Genomic DNA, 6011 nt, shown 5'->3' with positions numbered 1-6011 from the left:
GACCAGACAGCCTCATGTTAGGGAACAACCTGGTTGGCTGCAGCCATTGTTCTGGCGAACAGCTTAAAGAATAGAACGTGACTGTATATGTTCTATATGTTGTATATGTTCTCTCTGTTGTATATATTGTATATGTTTTCTGTTGTATATACTATATATTGTATATATTCTCTGCTGTATATATTCATATGTTTTGTATATTCTACGTACTGTACATATTCTTTATGCTGTATACTATATGTGTGATATATATTTGTGGGGAAGGTTAATGCAGTTGGCTAGCTGGCTAGTGTCTGGTTCAGAATAACACCAACAGCATATGTTCAACTCCTATCCTTGCTGAGGTAGAACCTGCCTCCCCATTCCAGGGTGACCAACTCTCGCAGAGAAAACTAAGGAACAGCCTGTCTTGGGCATCCATGGGTGCAGGGATGGTCGGGAGGAGGTTGAGCCGGTGTTGTGTCAGGGCTGTTAGAGCATTCAGACAGGAGGAGCATGGGTACTGCATAGTGCCATGCAGCCCAAGACATGGGTCAGGGGACTCAGATACAGGACATTACCATACAATAAGGGACCATTGGTCACCCCACCCTGCCCTGTTCCTGAGAGCGGAAGGCAACAGCAAAACACCATTGACAAAGAAATTGCCAAGGAAACAACTGAGGACGAAGCATCTCCAGATAATGAGCCTAGGACCAGGCAGGAAAGTAAGACCTTGCCAGTGTTTTGCAGTGGCAGCAAGATTTCAGTGACAGTTTCTGACCGTTGGCTCTTGCTGCCACTGCAAATGAGGACAGAGAATTTGGCGCACAGCCCCAAACTCTGCTCTTTATAGTGGGACCAGAGAATCCCCCTGGAAAATTCTGGCCATGATGAGGATTTGTAAGGCAACATACAGTTAATGAGGAAGCTTTGAGCAAAGTAAGCACACAAGAAGAACTATTTTACAAATGATCACCTAGAAACAACTACAGTTGCTTGGGCATATACTTAGGAAAAAGAAACCAGAGACCATCTGGAAGTTACTGGTAAAATTGAGGGCAGAACAATATGAGGGAGATGGGAGGAAATACGTTAACACCTTAAAGAGAAGAACAGGTACAAGATTTGTGGGCAACACTTAGTTGCTGACTACTATTTAAGACTCTGAAAGTTGGAGAACTAGTTCCATAGCAAGTGAACTGAGGCAGGGTGGAGTCTAGCAATGTTACAGACATGGAGGTAGACAGTCTAAGTCAAGATCCAGACTTGGGTTCAGAAGCTTATCTCCACAACATCATAAGATATAGGAGCAGAATTCGTCCATTTGGCCCACCTTGTCTGCTCTGCCATTCAATCATGGCTGATATGATTCTCATCCCCATTCTCCTGCCTTCTCCTCAGTGTCAAGATTGTGACCAGTCTAGCTCAGTCTCAGACAGTTAGCAGGAAGAGGAATGAAGTCAGGAGATACGGAACAGAACTTGCAGCAGGGACCAAAGAGAATGTAGACAGTTCCTCCAAGTAAACATTGGGGAGACCATTCCTCCAATGCAGTACTTGATATCTGCCAATTTAGGGATATCGGAGAGGTAGAGAAAGATGGTGGTGAGGTGGAGCTGGGTGTTGTGTTTTAATGTGATGTGACTGAGGGGCTGCAAATGGATGCAAAATAGGAAGGAACCAAAGACACTGAGGGACACTGAACATAACAGTGTGGGAGAGGGTGAATAAGTCATTGTCAGTGATTTCTGGCTATGATCAGACAGGTAAGGATGGAAGCTGATGAGGCAATGGAGGTCTATAAACATGAACATCAAGTGAACGGTTAATGGTAAAATTGTAGGAAGCAATGGTTAGGTCACAAGTTCAATACTGTGCAGTTTTGGATGCCGCATTACAGAAGGGAAATTAAAGCCATCTGGAATATAATGTGTTGATTTACCAGAGTTGCATCAAGGATGGGAGACTTCAGTTATCTGAGACGCAAGAAAAGCTGGAACTATCTCCACTGGAGAAGTGAAAGCTAATAGGATTGATGAAGAGTTTTGCATGGTAAGTAGGGAAATGCCATTTCCTATGCTTGAACAATCAGTAATGAGGAGTCATCAATTTAAAATTGTCACTAGATACTAAGACAGCAGAGGGGGCAGAGGTTAAAAGCAATTTGTTAGTGCAGAGGATTGATGGATGAGATAGTGGTTGAGACAGAGATCATTCAAAGGGATGATAGGGACAGAACAAGGAAGTGTGATTTGTTTTGGATGCTCCAGCAGAGAACGATTACGGATAAAGCATCGTCCTGTCTCACTCCCAGCCAATTGGTATTCTGACCAATTATTGTACCCAGCTGATTGAGACCAGTTAATTCCTAATGAATCCAATCTGGCACTTGCCAGTTACCCCTGGTTCTTTATCATACGAACAGTGTAAACATTTAAAAGCTTTTAAAATTGCCAACTGCCTGAGGCTAAGCTAGATAACCTTGACACTGAGATAAGATTCAGACTTCAAGTCTGCACCATTACTAAGACTCCATTGTTTTGCCATTGCCTTCCACTCTCAGAGGCAGGGATGCGTGGGGTGACCAATAGCCCTTTGTACGGCATTGCCCCATATCTGATTCCCCTTTCTGTGTCTAATGCAATTGATCGGTCTGTTATAGGCAAACTAAGTGTTTAAACCATAAGTACCTTCCTATGGACCATCTCAATGTTGGGTGCCAGAGGCATGCAATTGTCATTTTAGCCCAGCATTGTTCAGATGCAAATGATTGGAAATATTTTGTGGGGTGTAATTCTGGCATTCTTCTCTGAATGAAATCTGCCTGCAAAATCTAAGGGGGTCTATTATGTGCCTGCCGTCCTTAACCTCCAATGGAAAGTTCCAGAAATGACTGAGTGCTGGGAAATTGGTAGTGTGGCCCCTTATTTGCTTTTCATACCTTGTCTGGGTTACTGCAGTTTGCCATTCAGGAAATTTCAGCATGCAGTGTCTGTGTCTGACAGATTTATGTTCATATGTTTTGTATGTGCAGCCTGATTTTCTGATATGTGCACTACGTTTGAATTGTAGATTTTCTATGTATATTTTTCTCACCAGCCTATTCATAAATACTATCCTAGCTGACCGAGTTATAGTGCTTTCTGGCTGCTCAGCCCACGGTCCAGTTGAATGGGGGCCTCCTTGCCAGAAATGCAAATTTCTTCGTAAAATCTGCATTGTTGCCTTGGTGCCCTTTGTTTTAGCATTTGTTGGCTCTGTTACTCTTGTGCTTTGCAAAGTGCCTGGACTACTTATAACGTCAGCAAGCACAAGGGCAGGACAGCAGGTTGGATAAGAACAGAAGAACATATGAAATAGGAGCAGGAGTAGGCCATCTAGCCCTTCGAGCCTGCCCCACCATTCAATAAGATCATGGCTGATCTGAAGTGGATCAGTTCCACTTTCCCGCTTTCTCCCCATAACCCTTAATCCCCCTGTCTATCAGAAATCTACTACCCGTGACTTAAATATATTCAGCGAGGTAGCCTCCACCACTTCAATGGGCAGAGAATTCCAGAGATTCACTACCGTTTGAGTGAAGAAGTTCCTCCTCAACTCCGTTCTAAACTGTCCCCCCCCCCTTATTTTGGGGCTGTGCTCTGTAGTTCTGCTATGCTTTCTAAGTGGGAAGAATCTCTCTACCTCTACCCTATCTAGCCCCTTCATTATCTTATATGTCTCTATAAGATCCCCCCTCAGCCTTCTAAACTCCAACGAGTACAGACCCAGACTATTCAATCTCTCTTCATAGGCTAACCCCCTCATCTCCGGTATCAGCCTAGTGAACCTTCTCTGTACTCCCTCCAAGGTCAATATATTCTTTCGCAAATGCGGTGACCAAAACTGCACACAGTACTCCAGCTGCAGCCTCACCAGTACCCTGCACAGTTGCAGCAAGACCTCCCTGCTTTTATATTCTATCCCCCTCGCTATAAAGGCCAACATTCCATTCGCCTTCTTGATCACCTGCTGCACCTGCAGACTGGGTTTTTGTGATTCGTACACAAGAACCCCCAGGTCCCTCTGCACCGTAGCATGCTGCAGCCTTTCACCCTTTAAATAATAATCCCTCCTACTATTATTTCTATCAAAGTGGATAACCTCACATTTGCTAACATTATACTCCGTCTGCCAGGTCCTCGCCCACTCACTCAGCCTATCCAGATCTCTCTGCAGACTTTCCGTGCCCTCCATGCTATTTGCTTTTCCACTCATCTTTGTGTCATCAGCAAATTTCGTCACCCTACACTCAGCCCCCTCCTCCAGATTGTCTATGTAAATGGTAAACAGTTGAGGCCCCAGCAGCGATCCCTGCGGCACTCCACTAGTCACCAAACTGCCAACCAGAAAAGCATCCATTGATTCCAACTCTCTGCTTCCTGTTAGACAGCCAATCCTCAATCCACGCTAACACCATACCCCCAACTCTGTGCACCCTAACCTTTTGCAGCAACCTTTTGTGTGGCACCTTATCGAATGCCTTCTGGAAATCTAAAAACACCACATCCACCGGTTCCCCTCTGTCTACTGCACTAGTCACATCCTCATAGAAATCCAATAAATTCGTTAAACATGACTTTCCCTTCATGAATCCGTGGACAGTCAGTGGTTTAGTGGGACTGGGGTTGAGAGAATGGAAGGCAGATCTCATGTCTGGGATAAGCTTGGAAATGGTAGAGGGCAGAGAGGTGACGGAAGCAAAACCAGAGCGAGCTGCACGTTCAGTGCAAAGTTAGGACAGACTGTGCAAGGTTGGCTTGAAGTCATTTACTTCAGTGAGTTTAAACAAAGAATGCTGGAAAAATTCAACAAGTGTGGCAGCGTCTGTATGAAGAGAAGACGAATGTTAACGTTTCGAGTCCATATTAGAGCTGAAGAAATGGTGGCATGGTGGCACAGTGGTTAGCGTTACTGCCTCACAGCACCAGGGACCCAGGTTCAGTTATGGTCTTGGGTCACTGTCTGTGCAGAGTTAGCACATTCTTCCCGTGTTTGCGGGGATTTACTCTGGGTGCTCCGGTTTCTTCCCACAGTCCAAAGACGCGCTGTTTAAATGCATTGGCCATGCTAAATTGACTTTAGTGTCGGGAGATTAGCAGGGTAAATGTGTGGGGTTAGGAGAATAGGGCCTGGGTGGGGTTGTGGTCAGTAGAGACTCAATGGACTGAACCCACTCCTTGTAGGGGTTCTACTTTCTGTTATTTGATTTAATAAGCTTCTTGTGGAGAAACAGTGGACAGTGAAGGAGAAGGTTAATTGTGAAGAGAAATAGGGGAGAGGTGGTGGGGGATAGTTATTTGTACTCAGGATGAAGCTAAAGTGATTTTGACAGAGGAGAACAGGTTGTGTAGAGTTTGAGGTGGTCCAGCGAGATCTGGCAATGGCTAAGCAAGTCGTAGGTCAGATTTGGTCTTGAGAGTTTAACAATGAGGGGAGGGGGTCAAATTGAAGAAATAATTACAAGAGCAGAATTGTAAAAGTTCCCTAATTATCAATACGTGAGCACACTTTTCTCTAAGGGTGCTGTATTATTATTGAATGATCTATTAAGCACTTGTGTATAATCAATATTTATGGACACATTATCAGTTGTATGATTAATATGGCAGATGACATGCTCTGTGTGCCTATCAGACTTTATCAACAGTGTGTTTGAGAGATTCCTTCTCTATCGAGCTAACAACTTTGTTTTTATGGCAAGTGAATTTTTAAAATTATTCTTGCATTTGATTTGGGCATCGTTGTTAGGCCAGTATTTGTTGCCCATATCAAACGGCCCTTGAGAAAATAGTGGTGAGCTGCCTCCTTGAACCACTGAGTCCATCTGTTTTACGCACAGCACCCACAGTGCTGTTAGGTAGGGTGTTCTAGGATTTTGATCCGGTGATAGTGAAGAAACGATGGTATAATTCCAGATCAGGATGATGTGTGACTTGGGGTGAATTGGGAGGTGGTGGTGATCTAATGCATTTGCTGCCCTTGTCCTT

The sequence above is a fragment of the Carcharhinus amblyrhynchos genome, chromosome 12 (genome assembly GCF_965287045.1).
Source record: "Carcharhinus amblyrhynchos chromosome 12, sCarAmb.v2.hapA, whole genome shotgun sequence".
NCBI lineage: Eukaryota > Metazoa > Chordata > Chondrichthyes > Carcharhiniformes > Carcharhinidae > Carcharhinus > Carcharhinus amblyrhynchos.
This window is presented reverse-complemented; position numbering follows the sequence as displayed.